The 17,419-nt window shown below is 41.7% G+C and overlaps 1 protein-coding gene across 1 annotated transcript in view; it reads left to right on the top strand.

The window, feature by feature from the left end:
- Positions 1-17,419, top strand: part of LOC139051844 (uncharacterized) — an 88,018-nt gene that overhangs the window by 50,211 nt on the left and 20,388 nt on the right. The window lies entirely within an intron of this gene.

Here is a 17,419-nt window from a genome sequence, read left to right as displayed (position 1 = left end):
ATTGACAGCACGCGCTTAGAAAAATGCGAACGCCAAGATTAAGAGAAAAAAGCTTGTAGTACCAGTGTTGCCTTTGTGACTGGTAACTAGATTTAGCAAGAATTTGAAAAATGCAGTGCCAGATAGAAATTATTTTTCAGATATGACGCTTCATTTTTGTAAGTGATGGCGCCGTACTAGTGTGCTTAAGCAGGTAAGAGAGCATAAACACATCATTAATAACTAATGAGTACGCGTTTGCTTATTTTTGCGCAGGCCAATTGGGCTACTACATATTTATGGACTATGGCTCACAGCTTTGGGGGAAAGGCTTAGAAACACACTATGGGGGGGGGGGTGGAAAGGGACGATGGAAATGATGGGAATAGGCAATATTTCCGTTTCGCTAGTTTCGTTCGACGTATAAAAGATTGTGGTAATAAAGTTGTGAAGTTGTGGAGTGAGCACCTCTGCTAATATGCATTGGTGTGAGTCACACGAGATGCATTTAATAAATTATGCTGAAAGGCTGCGTGAAGTGCAAGAGTCTCTCCCTCCCCCCCCCACTCCCAATTTTATGATGTCTGTCGGTTTAGAAATACTTTGATATGTAGCATGCACAACAGGACACACCGATAAATGGCATTATGTGTAGGTTGCGACTACAGCTACTACGCGTTAAAATAACGCATACGAATTCTGCCAACTATTTCTTGTGCCGTCAGAGCGGGGGAAAAAACCGACTTCGTCTGCTACAAACGTCTTCTGCTACCGCATAGGCCGTGCGTCGTGCTACGTGCCGTTGTGTCTACTGCCATAGAGTTTCCTACAAAAAATTCTACTGTAGCATCTGGCAGCGTAAGGAATCAGTTAGCGCAATAAGCTGCAATTACGCGAAAAATTACATGTTTCCGTATTTTATTTTTTGTCCACGCTTAAAACACTATACAAGTGCGTGCGATTGCGCCCTATATGTTAACATGCTCTTTGCGTGTATGTCATTCGTTAACCAGCGTGTCCCGTTGCACAAAGCAGCTTCCAATAAAAAAATAATTTCCAAATGAAATATCTTTGTAATGTCTTTAATTGTATTGGAAACTGTGTCCGGTGTGACGTTTTGAACGTAACCCGCGCTAGCGTCTGCATGGAAGCGCAGACGCTACCGCAGGTCTATGCAGACGCTACCGGCGTCTGCATTTCGTCTGCAACACCGGTGGCGTCTGCATCGAAATGCAGACGCTACCAGTGTGTTGACGCTCAGCGTGTGAACGCCCGTCGCGTGGTCTCAGTTAACACGGCGTCAGCTGCTGCCTGGGCAGTCGTGCAATCATCCTGGTGCGGCCAACAGGACTACAACCAGTGAACTCTTTGTATGAAAACCGGTATTTACGCAAGCCAGCTGCACATTGCCGGCCCTTTTGTAATCTTAGTCAGCCAAACAAATCGGACTGAATGCGTGGAGCCAACTGCCAACGATGTCTTCGCTTTGTGCTTACCGCTTGTGCACAAGCAAATTCGAGCGAGGAAGCAGCAAGCTCTCGTACCACAGGTGAGTGTAGTTATGTAAATACGCAAAAGCACGTGTGCCATTCATATAGCTCCTAGCAGGATTATCAGAAGTGTCACCTCGTGCTGTTGAAGGTTTTTTTTAAATTTTTATAAAAGACCTATTATGTTCAGCATTGTTTTGCTGTTGTCACACTTTTGTTGCATACTAACCGAAAAAGGCGTGCAGGGGCAGCGTATGCAAGAAAACCATGGTGGAGTGCTAGAGTCGAAATGCACAAGTAGGCATTGTTAATAATGCTGCTTCATACAATGATAACATTTGGAAATGATAGAGGTATGGGCATGGATAAGAATGACAATGTTTAGATTGCAGGATTAATTAGTGCCGCCAAAATGAAAGGCTAAATTGGGCACCTGTGAAGTGAGTCTAAAATAAAAATGTGCGGACTAAGCAAAACATGTGGATGTAACAGTCAACAGAGAAATTAGGGAGCATGGAAATAAAACCTCCTATTATAAGCGTGAGGTACATAGCACAATCACATTAATTGAGAAAATGTGATAAAACGATAAATGGCTTGGTGCACAGGCATAGCAGCAGCACTGCATGGAGTATGTAAAAGTTTATGCATTAAAATTATGTCTCACTGCGGCTTTTGGAAAAAGTGCTGGAAGTAAAAAAATGTTTGTGTTCGCTGCAGCCTATATAATAGAGCATAAGTATTCCTTTTCATGTGCTTGCAATGGATACAATGCACAGTGGTAATGTCGATATATGCAATAGGCATATGCTGGCAAAAAAAGGTTTGTGAGCTAGTGGGAACTGCTCTGGAAAGCTCCAATTTGTGCTGGTCAGCTATTGCAGCAAAACATTTTCTTTTTTCGTGTACAGGTTTCCAATGAACAATGAACACCTACTGCAAAAATGGCTCCTTGCTATGAACCAGCCTGGTTTCACCCCGACAGGGCGCCACATGCTATGCTCAGCGCATTTTGAAGAAGCTGCGTTTCTCGCTGGTCTACAGTGCCGCCGCCTTCATGAGGGTGCAGTGCCATCCAGGTTCTACACTCCACACAATCATGAAAAGGTATGCACATGGGATATTTTTATTGACAGTACCAGTGTATGCAAAGCCGTGACGGGATACAACAGCCGGTGGTGCCAAAAAACCTACAAAGTGGTGGAGTTTTGCGAGAACAGCAACGATGTTATAAAAATGTGGTAACAGCACTTAGCATGCACAGCCATGAATCAATTCGTGCATGACTTTTCACAACCAGGCAAATTTCTTACCTGCCTAGCTCATGCTGTTTATGTGCAGATGTAAGAGGATGTGAAAGTGTTAATGGAACTTTTAAACAACTTTGGTACTACGTAACTCATTCTTTGAAGCCCCGCACTGCTTGTAAAAAATTTTAGAGGATAGCCATTCCAGTCATGGAGCTCATATGCCTCATAGCAATACAGTAAGTGTAATAATAGAAACCGCAAAAACCGAATTGACAAATAGTGGCATGTGTTAATATAGAGCGGCAAGTGCTACAGCAGAAGCTTCGAGACAGATCGTGTTTAATGTTTTACACAAGGATGCAATCGTAGCGAAGTGGTTTTATTATACATTTCACTTTTGCATGCCAATAGGTATCTCTGCTGGGCTCTTCTTCCATGTGTGCAGACAATCATAGCGAAATTTACAGAAGTTGTACAATGAATTTTTTTTAAGGAAAAGCCTCATTCAATGCACAATTGACATGAAAGAAGAGAAGGTACCAATACAGCGTACTGCTATCAATCACGTAGTTGTATTGCATGTACAGGAGAATGAAGTTGTAGCCGAAAAGGGGAAACATTATTAATTTGCATGCATGTTGGTCATACAATCACGATGAAGGCTACTGGCAACGCTAAATTATGAAAACACACTCATCGCTGTCTGTGAAAAGAAGCGCCATGTAGAGTGCACAAGTTAAGGTGTTCATTGCATGCGGCTTTTGTATGGAACAAGCCAAGTAAAAAAGGAAATGTATAAATGAGCAACAGCACAAACAAGCGAGCTTGGTGCATGGGTCTGTCAGCAGTCAGCTTGTAATGCAATCCTTCGTTGGTAAAGTATGCAGCTTTTGCGGATTGAAAGGACCAGAGAACTCGACACATGCGTAACATGTCCCACACACGTGCTGTGTGGATTCTGACAGGTCCCCCCTCCACAACCATTACATTATCAGACAGTTACATTGATTACCTGTCAATGTAAAAATAAGTGTCATTGCAGCCTTGCCATGAACAATCATCATGCTTGTGTGTTATAAAACTGGATTGGATGGATGTTAACGGTGCTCTGTCCTGTGAATAGGTGGCTAAGTTAGCAGGCATTATACATTCAATCGCAGGCGCATGACACTCCATCACCAGCCACCGAGGAAGCCTCACGTAGCTGCCACATACAGAGTGATGGTGGGACATCAACTACTGCCTTGGAGAATGTCCTTCTTGACCACACGTACAGCTCCGCAGAGCAGCCGGAGGGCAGAATGAAGAAGTTCAGAGAAGACCTGAATGCAGCACGAAAAAAAGTCAATTTACTGCAAAAAAAAAGCAAATCGCTATAGCAAGATTAATGAAGCCTTGGGAAGTGTGGCAGGGGAACAACATGAGCACTGCACACATCTAAAAAAATCAGCAAACAAGGAGGCACATCTTGAAAACCTGCCGCAAGGAATTGTTGCGAATTGGCAGAATAATATGGTAGAACAGCCCCGTGGAAGGAGGTACACACCCGAAATGAAAACTTTCGCATCAACCTTGCATTACTACTCCCCCCGGGCCTATGATTACATGAGCACATTGTTTCCAATGCCGAGCGTACAAAAAATTCGACAATGGCTCAAGGTCATTGACGGTTGGCCAGGATTCACTGCCGAGGTGCTAAACGACCTAAAGGGTAGGCACAAGGACGACAGTCCACGTGAGCGTCTTTGTTCCATTTTACTTGATGGCATGAGCATCAGCAAGGCATGTGAACTAGACATCCCCACAGGCCGTCTTATTGGATATGCCGACCTTGGCCAGAACAATGTACAACCAAGTGACCCCAGAAGCACCCCACTTGCTACTGATGCCCTTGTATTCATGGTTGTTGGGCTGGCATCACCATGGAAGATGCCCTTTGGGTATTTCTTAAACGCTGGCCTGTCAGGTGCAGTGCTGCGGGACCTGCTATTACAGGCTATCCACCACCTGCACCAGTGCGGCCTAAGAGTGGTGGAAGTTGTCTGTGACTGTCTCGGGGCAAATGTCCATATGGCTAAGCTGCTAGGCTGTCGAGTTCATGAATGTTCGTACAATGCCCTGAGGACAACATTTAAGAGCCCAGTCAACAAGCAGGAGGACATTCACATGGTGTTTGACGCGTGCCATGGCCTTAAGTTGTTGAGGAACCTCCTCGGAGACAAGGCGACTCTGACAAGCAGCATGTACGGGGTAAACTATTTTTTTTTGAATAATTATCATTGCCTCTTTCAAAAGCAGTGAACATGCTTTACAATTTGGTGTAATGCTCACACTGACACAGAATGCTTGCTGTGTTAGTGGATTGTTTGCAAAACATTCTTTCATTGTGTTCCCTACATTTTATTCAGTGACGTCATTTAAAGTGTGTCACTACATTTCAGAAAAAGTTGTACAAAGAAATGTGAAAGTCAGCTTCATGTTCATCTTCCGACCAAAATCAATGCGTAATTGTAATGTGGTTAAAGCCTTAAAGCAGTGAAAATATATTCTTAGTACCATGTGCCAAAATGTGCGTGTCAATGCGTCAGTGATAAGAATAAACTTGTAGGCTCCCCACAAAAATTGCCAGTTCTACAATTATATTACAGGACTGTGCAATGAGTCACCATAATTTGCACATGTTTATGCCGAACCATGCATTATTAAAACACGTTATCAATTAATAAATAATGTTTTCATAACAAAACTTTCTCCAAAGCATAGCCCATACTGGCAAACTTTACAATATGTTTCAACCATTGGTGTTAACCGCACAGGCTCCTGTATGAAGAAACTTGCCACAAGTACATAATGCGAATCAAGGAAACTGTTACGAGTGTTTGCAAAAGAAACGTATCTTCTCAATGAAGCCTTCAGTTGTTCCCTACGAGTCTTCAAAATTTGTCCAGTTGGTTTCATAGACTTTTTAGCAGGTGCCACCTCATTTCTACGCCTTAATGGAAAATAAATATGGATCCTGCAAATGAGGGACCCCAAAACATGTTGAGCTTTTGTGAGGTAATTGATAGTGATCCCAATGAGGCGTGTTGCATCTGGAAAATGAAGTTTTGATGCATGCTACTTTATGTAAAACATTATTTTCCTGCATAGCATTCCTTACAAATAGTTCATAAATATTCAAAAGTACACAAACATAGAACCACATTTCCTATAAAACCACAACTGTCCACACACAAAAAAAAATGCAGTTGTGTAAAGTGTGTTAATGAGTGTATGTGAAGCGAACATATGTAATATAGGAATTTACAACGCATGGATACCTTATAGAGAATTTTTACCGTTTATGAAGCGTTACCAAAACTCAAACACCCAATTAGTGCGCCATTACAGAGTAGTATATGTCGTGGCAAACTTATCATCTTATGTATTGTTAGGTGAGGTTAGCACATTTAGGAAACTGTTTCATAACTACTACCTTGCTCACTTACTAACTTTACTGTCCTGAATCTTTAGAATGTGTAACACTTTTTATAAACATTTCCTTACACTCTTCCAATTATCCTACATCAAGATTTTCGTCTAACTAAACGTCCTCGAGAGTTTGGGTGTGCCTTCTGCTGTCTCTATGCTTCTTAATGTCAGGTTCGTACCAGTGACATTTCGGACATGACATTATGTAAATTCTGTCAAACGCTATTGGTATCCTACAGATGCAGTATGAGGTAAGATTGTGCTTGTGTGATTGATTACATAAAGTTAGCTACGACACTGACTTTTCCATTACACACAATTACGGGTTTTTTTAAAACTTGGCGGGACTGGTGACAACATTGAAAACAAGTAGCCTCTGCCTTGAAAGTGAGGCTTGACTTTTCTGTACTAATGTTGGCTCCAGGTCGTTCAGTGGAAACACATTACAATGCTCCACCAGCTCCAGGAAAAAGAAGGACTAAATGCAGCCAACAAGCTCTCACGGGCTCATGTGGAGTACTGCCGACAGGTAAGTTCCTACCTGTTAATACATGACACTACAGTGGCAATTACAATAGTGTCTGTGGTCTCTGTTTCTTCTATAACAGATAATGAAAGTAAAACTTGAAGCCCAGACATTCAGTGCATCAGTCAGCACAGCACTGGAATTTGCCTCGGAGCTGCATCTGCAGGGTTTTGAAGACTGCAACGGGACCGCAAAATTCATCAGCATGGTTAACAAATAAGGACTGTGAGATTGTACTTCATTCACAATATACTTCTGTTAAAGCACACTATCAGGCCATCACCTACACTTTCCCGGAGGGAGAAGAGCAGTAAAGAAAACGCTACTGCAATAACAACGCACACTCACACCCTCAATAAAATGAAATGTTTAAACCTGATTTGAGGAATAGCATGTGACTAATACAGTTACGGTCCTGAGTGAGCAGTAATTAACCAAAGCACAGGGGTTTTATTATTACACTCAATGTGATTCAAGCGAAGCACTTCATTACTTCCACTGCCACTTCTTTCTCTTCAAAATAATCATCCCTTGTTGTCATTCAGTGATTACACATCTATGTCAAGGGAGCTGGCCAGAAAATTTTGACACAGGCAACGCTTGTAAACTCACTAATGTGTCATGATAAAAAAAAGGTACATGTGCCGAGCACTTCATTGCTGTCTTCTTCATTCCTTGCATGTACGTATACTGAACGCCTGCCCATTTAAGAGGATGCTTTAGCTCGGGCCCAAGTTTAACGCGGCCTATTGAAGTACATATAAAATGCAAAAAACGCATTTCTGAGATAAGCCGTGGACCAATGTTAATGAAATTTGTTGCATTTGAGAGCGAAAGTTGGATTGTAGTGAGTATTGGAAGCAGAATTTCGATTTAGGGCATGAATTGTGTTGAAAGAATTTTTTAGAAATGCGAAATTTCAGAAAGAAATAGAAACGCGAAGTATACAAACTAATATCTCTCCGCCAAATACAGATACCGCAGTTCTATAAACAGTATTCATTAGATTATTCGAAGTGGACAAATTAGATATGTCAATTTACATAATACGTGAATGTCTTACATTGTGTATTACGGTTTTTCAGGAAGATGTATTTACGCATTAGTAAAATATCTGAGACTCATGTGTAACTTATCAATTCTGTCCGCTAGAGATGTACTATGACACACAATATCATTTTTCATTGCACATTCACAAAAGTGGAAGCTTGATATTTTCGGGGTTTTTATAAACATAGCATTTTGACCAATTTTCAGTTGAACATTGAGGCCTAAATTCAAAAATCGAAAGCAACAGCCCCTGGATTTAAAATTTTTATTTTGCATACAACAAACCTCATCAAGTTTGCTGCAGTGGTTGCCGAGAATACGAAATTCTCCTTTTACATGCATTTCAATAGGAGCACCAGAGCTGAAGCTTCCTCTTAAGGCAAGAGTTCTGGTGAAAGCTAAACACTGCTGTGGTCTGTGGCAACTATAGTGGGCTTTACTAGCAGTAGCATTTAGCTAGCGCTACAGTGGCATATCATTGCTGCACCTTTGTTCTACGAGTGTTTGCACACATTGCTAAACGACAACCTTTTCCTCGCACATGAATGGTGCAGTTTCATCTATTATCTCTTTTGCCATGTTAGACGACTAGCACATAGATAACCACTGTCACAATGGGTGTCATCATTAACATACTTTGTCTAGTACAAGAAAACCGCACCTTGCGATGATCTCTCCTTATGTCAGGTTACATTAAGCGATTACATGTCCTACCTGCAATCTGCGAATTTCTTTGTACCACATGGTATTTTTGTCATACTCGACTCCATCTCCCTACTTTTGGCGCACACTATGTCAACTCTAATAGACCTACATTTACTTGCCAATCAGATTATACCGCTTGCACAGCTCCATCTCTTCCTCATGCTATTAATGAAAATACTGCCTACGACTGCTTCCTCTGTAACGTGAACCATGGCCTTCTGTTTTTTCAACGATTATGTGTATGATTTCTCGTGTGGCTGTTCAAATAAAGAAACTGTTTCATAACATGAAAATATATACTCCGCATGTTAGGACAAGTAGGATGCAAGGAATGTTTGCTCTTTGTGAAATTAATTAGGCTGGAAAAAGTATCCAAGGGTTTGACTCTTGTCTATGTCATGCCATTACCCAGTAGCGAGCGTATAAGTTTTGAAGCCCTATAAACATGAATAAGTCATCGTCACTCTGATAAATTATTGCAAAGATTGTTTAATGCATTTAGTGCATGACACAAATTCATAACTTGGAGTATTGCTCAACTGCTCACTTGAATTCATATGAAGCGTTGCTTGCTGTCTTCAGTGGTGCAGTCTGAATAAATGTACCATTGTATGTATCAGTGCATAAACGAATGCATCAATTGCTGGTACTTGTTAACCGTTTCATTAGCGGCATGCACTGCTGCAATGTATGCATGCGCATACATAAAATGCTTCCTCTATTTTGACTTGCACCGTCCTTATCCGCAACAGTTATGCACTGTTACTTCTCCAGACATAAAGCTGTTCCCCTTTTTCGTGGGTACGCTTTTTTAATGAGAGCTGTGATTTTCTCTTACTTTCAGGGCGTTCGACTTGCTGAACTGGAGCAGTCCAGTGGCAAAAGGGTTCAAGGCTCCGCTGCGACGTTCAACTTTCCACTTCCAGAGGGAGGCCATGGAGTGTGCTGGCAGAGAGCTGATGGCTCTGCAACTGGTTACTGGGAAGCCAGTTGTACAGGGCAGCAGGCGTATGTCAGTAATCTCACTGGCATTCACGCTGAAGAGCGTGTCCGATATGGCGCAGGAGATCTTTGATGCTGACCCGTGCAGGTGAAGCAACCACATAATGTACGCAAGTTTTCGTAACACTAACAGAGGCAAGGACTTCATGGGTACCATTTATTTTTACTTTTGGCCTTCTCATCAATAAAAGTTTTTCTCCGCCATCACCACGGTGAACATTTGTTGACTGTATGATAACAACACTATTTGTGAAGCGATTTACCTAAACGACTAGCTTTTGTGGGTGACACCTACAAATGGAGAAGTTCGTCTGTTTTGCTTTAACCTATTCACCTTAATCATTAACGTATCACCTCAATAGCCCGAAAGTTATGTTCGTTTGTGTGTTAAGTTCCAAGCTCAATGTTATGAAAAATTTGAAACACGACTACTCTTCATATTGTTCATTTTACTTTAAAGCTACATCTGCACTAGTAGGCTCAATCAAGACCCACTATAGAGATGTACTTCAGCTGCATTAGGCAACGTGGTGGCTGGAACAACAATCCTTCGGCAGACCAGTTCCGGCACACATACAGAAGAACATTGGTGCATGCACAAGTAATGTCATCAAAAAACGCAAATGTGATGCCACAGCTACAAGGCATATGCCTCTCTAGAAGTCAGGGAGAAGACGACAGCTGCACTTCAAGCGAAGCCACCGACCACAAATTCACGTGTACACTCACACAATCATTGCTGGAGCATGATTACACTGACCTCAGTGTCTTCTCCAGTGAGGTCGTGCATTACATTGGAGGCTTTGTAGCAAGAGTGGTACTTAACCGGCTACATTGTGCAGACTGTGCACAGCTTCTAGTCTCAGACACAAAGCGCAGCATGCTCACAGCTCTAAAAACAACGGTGGGCTCATTCAGGCATCTGCTTTTGTACATGCTGCTCTGTATGCCGTAGAAAAAGTAATTCGACTCGGCACCACTACAGGCAAGTCCCAAATTGACATCATAACCCTGAGGGGCTTCCAGAACTTTTCAGAGAGACATGTATCAATGCTAAATTTAATACACCACTATCGTGAAGAGCCACAACATGTGGTTGACCTCACGAAAGTGCTTCAAAGAAAGTATGTGGTGCTTCGGCTTCGTGCACTTGCTCGGCGTATCACTTACTCCACTAGGGGTGCATATGTTCGCCACATACTGACCAAGCAAGTTTCGTTTGCACACAAATAGGCATTACTCTATGTGGTAATACCACAATGTAGCACCACTCTTGTATATAGATTTTCATGCCAATTTTATGTTTCAATGCCAAAAGCCCTGTGTAACTGTATATATTGGTTAGAGATGTCTTCATAGAATTGCTGCTTGCAACCATTTGCAATATGATATGTGCCTTGTGACAGTGTTTTTTTTCTCCTTTCTTTGTCTTGAGTGCATCCTTTACTTTGTTTATAGTATTCACGGGTGCAGCTTAAAAAAATTTAAATTATGGGGTTTTACGTGCCAAAACCACTTTCTGATTATGAGGCACGCCGTAGTGGAGGACTCCGGAAATTTCGACCACCTGGGGTTCTTTAACGTGCACCTAAATCTAAGTACACGGGTGTTTTCGCATTTCGCCCCCATCGAAATGCGGCCCCCGTGGCCGGGAATCGATCCCGCTACCTCGAGCTCAGCAGTCTAACACCATAGCCACTGAGCAACCATGGCGGGTCGGGTGCAGCTTGTGATGTTGAATGTTTGCTAGTAAGCAATCATTTTTAAGTTTAGCGACTGAACCCTTCGCTTTTTATATAGTATTGCCAGGTGCAATGTGGTGTGATGTTTAATGTACTACTGCCGAGGGTTTCTTTGTAAGCTTACCAAGTGCAAATTTCAGTTAGTTTAGAGTCCTGCCGGGTGCAACTTGTTCCAATGTCTAATGAACAACTGGCAAGGATTCGTACCTAGTTTACCGAGTGCAAAGTTCGCTTCGTTCATAGTGTTCCAGGGCACAACTTGTTGCAATCTTTAATGTGCTTAGCGGCCAGGATTTCATTTTTTGTTTACCGAGTGCAACCTTCACTTTTTTGTAATGCTGGCAGGTAATGTGCTTAGCGGCCAGGATTTCATTTTTAGTTTACGGAGTGCAACCTTCACTTTTTTGTAGTACTGTAGGTGCAACCGCTTGAGATCTTTCTGGAGCTTTGTGGCATACATGCGCATTTTTTTACAGAGTACATTTGTTTACTCTCTTGTTTGCTTTTCTGTTGCTGAGCACATCCTGCAATAGTGTTGTGGGATGTGTTTTTAGAAGGGTTTTATTTCCTGTGCGAAATGCACGTGTTCCATCAATTCTTTTTCCTTTCATAATTTCTTTTACATAATTACGTTAGTGTAGCATTTCTTTTTATGCCTTCATTTGTCTGCAGTTCCAGCATTGAACGAAAACAAGATGTTTATGTGCACAGGGCGCTGTAGGGTATTTCCGGTATATGTGTATGTTTAATGCAGCCCTTCGGAACATTTTATGGTTTTCTGTTGATATAGTGTTAAACTCCGCCCATGGTGTAAGCCTAACACTATGGCCAGTCCCAAGCCTGGAGAAAGGAGGAGGGTTAGTGTCAGGTGCGGCAGCCAACTGTAAAACCAATTGCCATATTTGTAATACCAATTAATCTTGCTGCTTTTACCAATGTCGATTGTCCTACACAGATAACACACCACCTCGCAAAGTTATGTTTGCTTTCATTTTGGGATATATTAACTAGGCAAATCGGGAGGCTTAAACTTCATGTACAGTACTTAAACAGCGAGATACGCCATAGCAACCGATGCAGCACATGACTTCATGAGCCACTGCCAGTGGGGAAGGAAGAAATGAATTATTTATGTGAAAACATACATCTGAAACGGTTTTCGGCGAGTACTGCAAGTATGTCAAACATATGACATGAACACAGCATAAGGGTGCAAAAAAACTGAGCACAAGTTACGAGAATATCTGTGAACAGTACCAAATGAACATTACCGTGGTACAGAAGCCATTGCAGTGATTCAGACACTCATGCCAACAAACAAAGTACAACAGTACAATGTGGACATAACATTAGGCAGAAGGTTGCAGGAAGGGAACGGTCAATTTGCAGCCTTCAGTGGTCACTCCAGAGAGAAGTACCTAGCATTGGGCACCTTTGTTTACACCTCTGAAAGACCTCCTAAAAACACCACGCACATAGACATTATACCAATGTAACATGTGAAACAACAGCATACACTCTTTATAGTGAACTGAACGAAGGCACCGGCTCACACGTGGCAAATGTAGCAAAGATAAAAAGCTCTAAGCAAACAAACCCCATGTAATAAAAATTTACTCTTCAACAGCCACAAGATGCACAAAGAAATGAAATAATGTTGCGCAAGCCGAGTAAGCACAAAGAAGCTTTTAAAGGAAATGCAAATAATGTTGTCAAAATGACATTTTGCAGCTCTAAGGGACGGTAAAGGGACGGTACTAAGGGACGGTAAAGGGACGGTAAAGTACTCAGAAGGCACAGACGTGTATGGACACTTAGAGGTTTCGAGTGAATAAGTAAACAAACATACGGTGAGTACAAAGCTACAGTTAAGAATATAAGAAAGCAGCCAAATTAAAAATGAGTGAATTGCATAATTTATACGGCAAATCTAAGTTACATGAAAACATGAACTCTGTTCTGTATGTTTCCACTCAAGTGTCCAAATAACAAGAAATGGAAAACCTAACAAAAATATGTTGGAGTACAGATTTACACAATATGCTTAATACAAAAGAAGTGCACTTTACTGAACACAAGCAGTCATGAGAAACACGGGTGCGACAACACTGAAAATGAGGGATGTAAAGGTACCTTGCAGTATGCGGAATCCCTGGAAAAGTGAGACAGATGACTGCTCAAGAGTAGAATACTGCACAGCGGGAGCTGGTGATGAACAGGTGCAGGTCATGACAAAGTGGACAGAAACCTTTTCTCCATCTAGAAACAAAGCAAGGACATCAGCAGAGCTGAAACGTGGCCAGCAAGATCAATGTTAAGCGGTAGCAATGAAAGCTTATATGGAACACAAAAGCGAAAACGTTACATCACATGGGAATGGAAAAAGCTACGGCCATGGCAAGTCATGACATGCATGATGTGGTCAGCTTCCTGCAACGATTGTAAACGTCGTTGGCTTTGTTAGGTAACAGATTTTTGCAATATGTTAAACAACACAGTCTACTGTGTTAAACAACACAGTAGACGACAAGAAGTCATGGTCGCCTTGCGCAAAGCAGGGAAGTCAGAAGGCGACAAGGGGAGCACAATAAGCTACCGTACTGTCTGCTGAGAAATATGAACTGAGTAGCCCAGGAACGTGCAATTCTGGATCACTAACGAGCAGGCTGGCATAAGTCTCTTGCCACTGCACTAGTCGAAAGCCTACTATGCTTGCTTAAAGTGGAACTACTTCATGTGTGACAGTATTGCTGTATAGGTGAGTTCCCTATATGAAATAATGCAAGGTATTTTATTTTGCATGTGCTTTTCTGGAATTACTTTGAAGTGGTCTAGGTCACCTTAGGCAGATAAATTGCATTACTCTGCAATCGGCAACATAACTACACCTGGGATGATGCACTTTTCACTAGCTGCATCAATGTCATTGAGATGTGAGCAAGTTGCCTGAGGCTTTTTTACAAGCGAAAAAGTTTTACACGTTGAAACTGTTTCGAATGCTCGACATCCTGCTGGAGTTATGTTGCACTTACTGCTTGGTCTTGCAGTGCATATGCATTGTTTGATGACAACACTGCATCTTCACATTGTGACAAAGAAACTTTTCAGAGGATAGGTCCTCCTATCGAAACGTTGGCCAGCCTTTCTGAGGCACCTTATCCCTGTTTACAATCTTTATACCACAGTGTGCTATTCCATCTGTCAGCCCCTTTCTTTATTTTCGTTTTCAGAAGAGAGTATTCTTACACCTAATAATAGCCAGTGCTGCACAAGATGCATTATTGATCACTAAGCTTCATTACTACCGTAATTATAACTACTACTACTGTTATGCGTACCTTTCAGACATCGACACAATTAACAGGTAATGCAGTTTTCGTACTTGTGCTGATGGCCTTCCAGCACAAAGTCTCATTACTTGTGAAATGCTTTGGCAATGAAGCACATGCATCTAATCTTGCGAAAGTATGCCTTTTCCGTAAAATTACTTTGTGCATAAATTTGAGAAACAAAATTTATACGCACTTCTTTGTCAATTTCGTTTCATTGTTTCAACTGCTTGGCGCCCTTTGTGTTGCTTTTCCTAATATAAGAGGGGCTTCCACCCAACTACTAATTGTTTCACATACAGCGGCATATTTAACATGAGGCGACAGAACGTGCACACACAGCAAAGAAATTCACTATTGCACAGCCCATATGTGTTTAATTGCGTACGTGTGTGTGCGGTTTTGGGTGGATGCATACACAACAGCTGTGCACCCAACTCGATGAAAGTAAACGCACAATACACTTTTTCATACCGCACAGTTATTGTATGTGTGGCATTCAGCAATTTGCCTACCTCTGCAGGAAATGAAATGTTTGCTTTCCTGAAACCACAGTAAAGGTACTAGTTTTTCATACATTAACGTTGCCTGCTCCAAGAAAAAATATGTAACCTCAAAATCAGGCTACGATATTCTCCTAGACATATGCACCCCTTCAAACTAACTCTTTCTTTTTGTAGCCAGAGTTATTGAAAGTTACTCATTCATACATTACATGTAGGTTGCTGAGCAGCTTGAACCTACATCATGACGTCATGGTTTGTTTGAATCGACTGTGGGCCTGTGCACCATACACCTACGGTGTGCCTATGCTAGCTTTCCGTTGCCTTTTCTTGTCACCTGCCTACTGCAAGATGGTTAGTGTGCTGCCATAACTGCCTGTAGTTATAGTTTTGTTGAGTGGAGCAGAGTACAAGGAATGTTTTTTTTTTTTCCATTACCAATACAGTGCATCTTCAATGCGTCATCACCCATATCTTGCATTTCAGTTGCATGAGTAATCAACTGTGCTTTCTCTGCATCAGTGCACACATAGACTTGTCATCTTTGTCATAAGGTGCACTTCCACGACTATTCACTGGAAAAGGGACAAAGAAAACCTTCGTTCCCATGGTGCGATGGCAATTTTATTGAAATCCGTATTCACACCTTACATGCACGTTCCACGAGGGCCTGTCCTGTTCGTATTCTCATTACTTAAACATATCAGGTAATTTAAATGTACTTGTTTTACTTGTCTACATTGCGCATTTCTCTGTTTAGTAAAAATTCCTTGCAAAGGCCACATCACGAGAGAGTCTCCTAAACGGACTGTCTGCCAAACATCTGGCTCCAAGTCCTACCCTTTGGGCGAATGGGAAGGCCACCAGTACAATGAAGGCATACATGCGTTCATTAATCTCGTTAAATAGAAAGGACATAATAAGTTCACGCACTGTTTCGACAATGGCCATTTCTCAACACTACACTCTCAGTAAGTTAATTTTCAATAACTAACTCTGATATGTGTTGCAACATGCCCCCATGTTTCCACTTCATGTCTGAATTCTTTCATATGCAGCTACATGAATCATTGCACATCCTTTGTATTTACTGTTCTGGTCCTTTCTCACTGGTTCTATTTCTTAATTTAATATGTTGCTTGCTTCTTACATGATGTACAGTGATCAGTGATTGAAATGCGATATTCAGACGGCATGGCGGCTGCCACTATTTTTGTGCCACATGTGGATGCTTGGCACATCGAGCTGATGCAATTTTGTGTCACATGAAAACGAGTGTCATTCTGATGCAATTCGCCCCCCCCCCCCCAGCAATCACCCAGCGCTCACTGGCGGCGCAAGAGTGACTGCGCTACATGCTTCAGAGTACTGCGTTTCAATAGCTGAACACTCTAACTTCATAAGCTATGCATTGGTGCATTCTTACGACAAATAACTATGCACATTCAACTGTTGTGTGGATGCTGTCTTTCTTATTTATACACGACATTTACGGTGCTTAAATTGAATAAAAATCAATAATTCAAGCATGTGCACCTCTCATTTCATTTTCTCCTCTCGGGGCCAACGTCACACACTGCAGCACATGTGTGTTAGTGTTTGTACAGATACAAATGAGCCCCTACCATAGTCATTTAAGTGCACATTTTAGTACTGCGTATTATAGACACGTGCTTCTTTCATTCTTATTTTTAGTATAACATATGGAAAGCGCAAGTTAAGAGCAACACATGATTATGTGCAATCAATACGTGGACAAAACGTTGCCATTCCTTACATTGTTTGCCGCCATGTGTAAGCATGGCCGGTGCTATGCATTGTCTGATTTTACTTTTTCAACAAGTAACGAGAGCACAAGGAAATATTAGACAGGGTACAAAAGCACCTCACCACCAAAAGGGAACAAAGAAGGTTTTACAACTGCTTATGCCAAAAGTATTATTCCCACTTAATGCTTTCTGTTGCCTAATGCAACCCCTTAACTGATGGAAAAGTTATATGATACAAATACATCACTGCCTCAAGACATAGAAAGCACGGGCACAGCTGCACTTCAAAATTGTTTAATGGCTCCAATATTGCCTTATATTGCAGTGCAAAGGATAGAGGTGCTATGGTGTAAAATTAAATACGAAGAAGGCCGCAGATGTCATAAATGCCTCACTTTTCAGTGACTCAAGAGGGCAAACCGAACGGCCTGTTTCTTATAGTTACACCCATACGAAGGCAATAGATAATGATGTCAAGGAAAGAAGAGAATAATTTATTTGAACTTTACTGATTGAACTGCACAAGCTATCCCCTTTTTAAAGAAAAATGAAAGTGGCTGAAAAAACAATGTGCTGCCAGTAGTAGTAGAAACGCACAACATG

The sequence above is a fragment of the Dermacentor albipictus genome, unplaced genomic scaffold (assembly GCF_038994185.2).
Source record: "Dermacentor albipictus isolate Rhodes 1998 colony unplaced genomic scaffold, USDA_Dalb.pri_finalv2 scaffold_15, whole genome shotgun sequence".
Taxonomy (NCBI): domain Eukaryota; kingdom Metazoa; phylum Arthropoda; class Arachnida; order Ixodida; family Ixodidae; genus Dermacentor; species Dermacentor albipictus.
The sequence above is the reverse complement of the archived record's forward strand: the minus strand, read 5'-3'. Positions and strand labels throughout refer to the sequence as shown.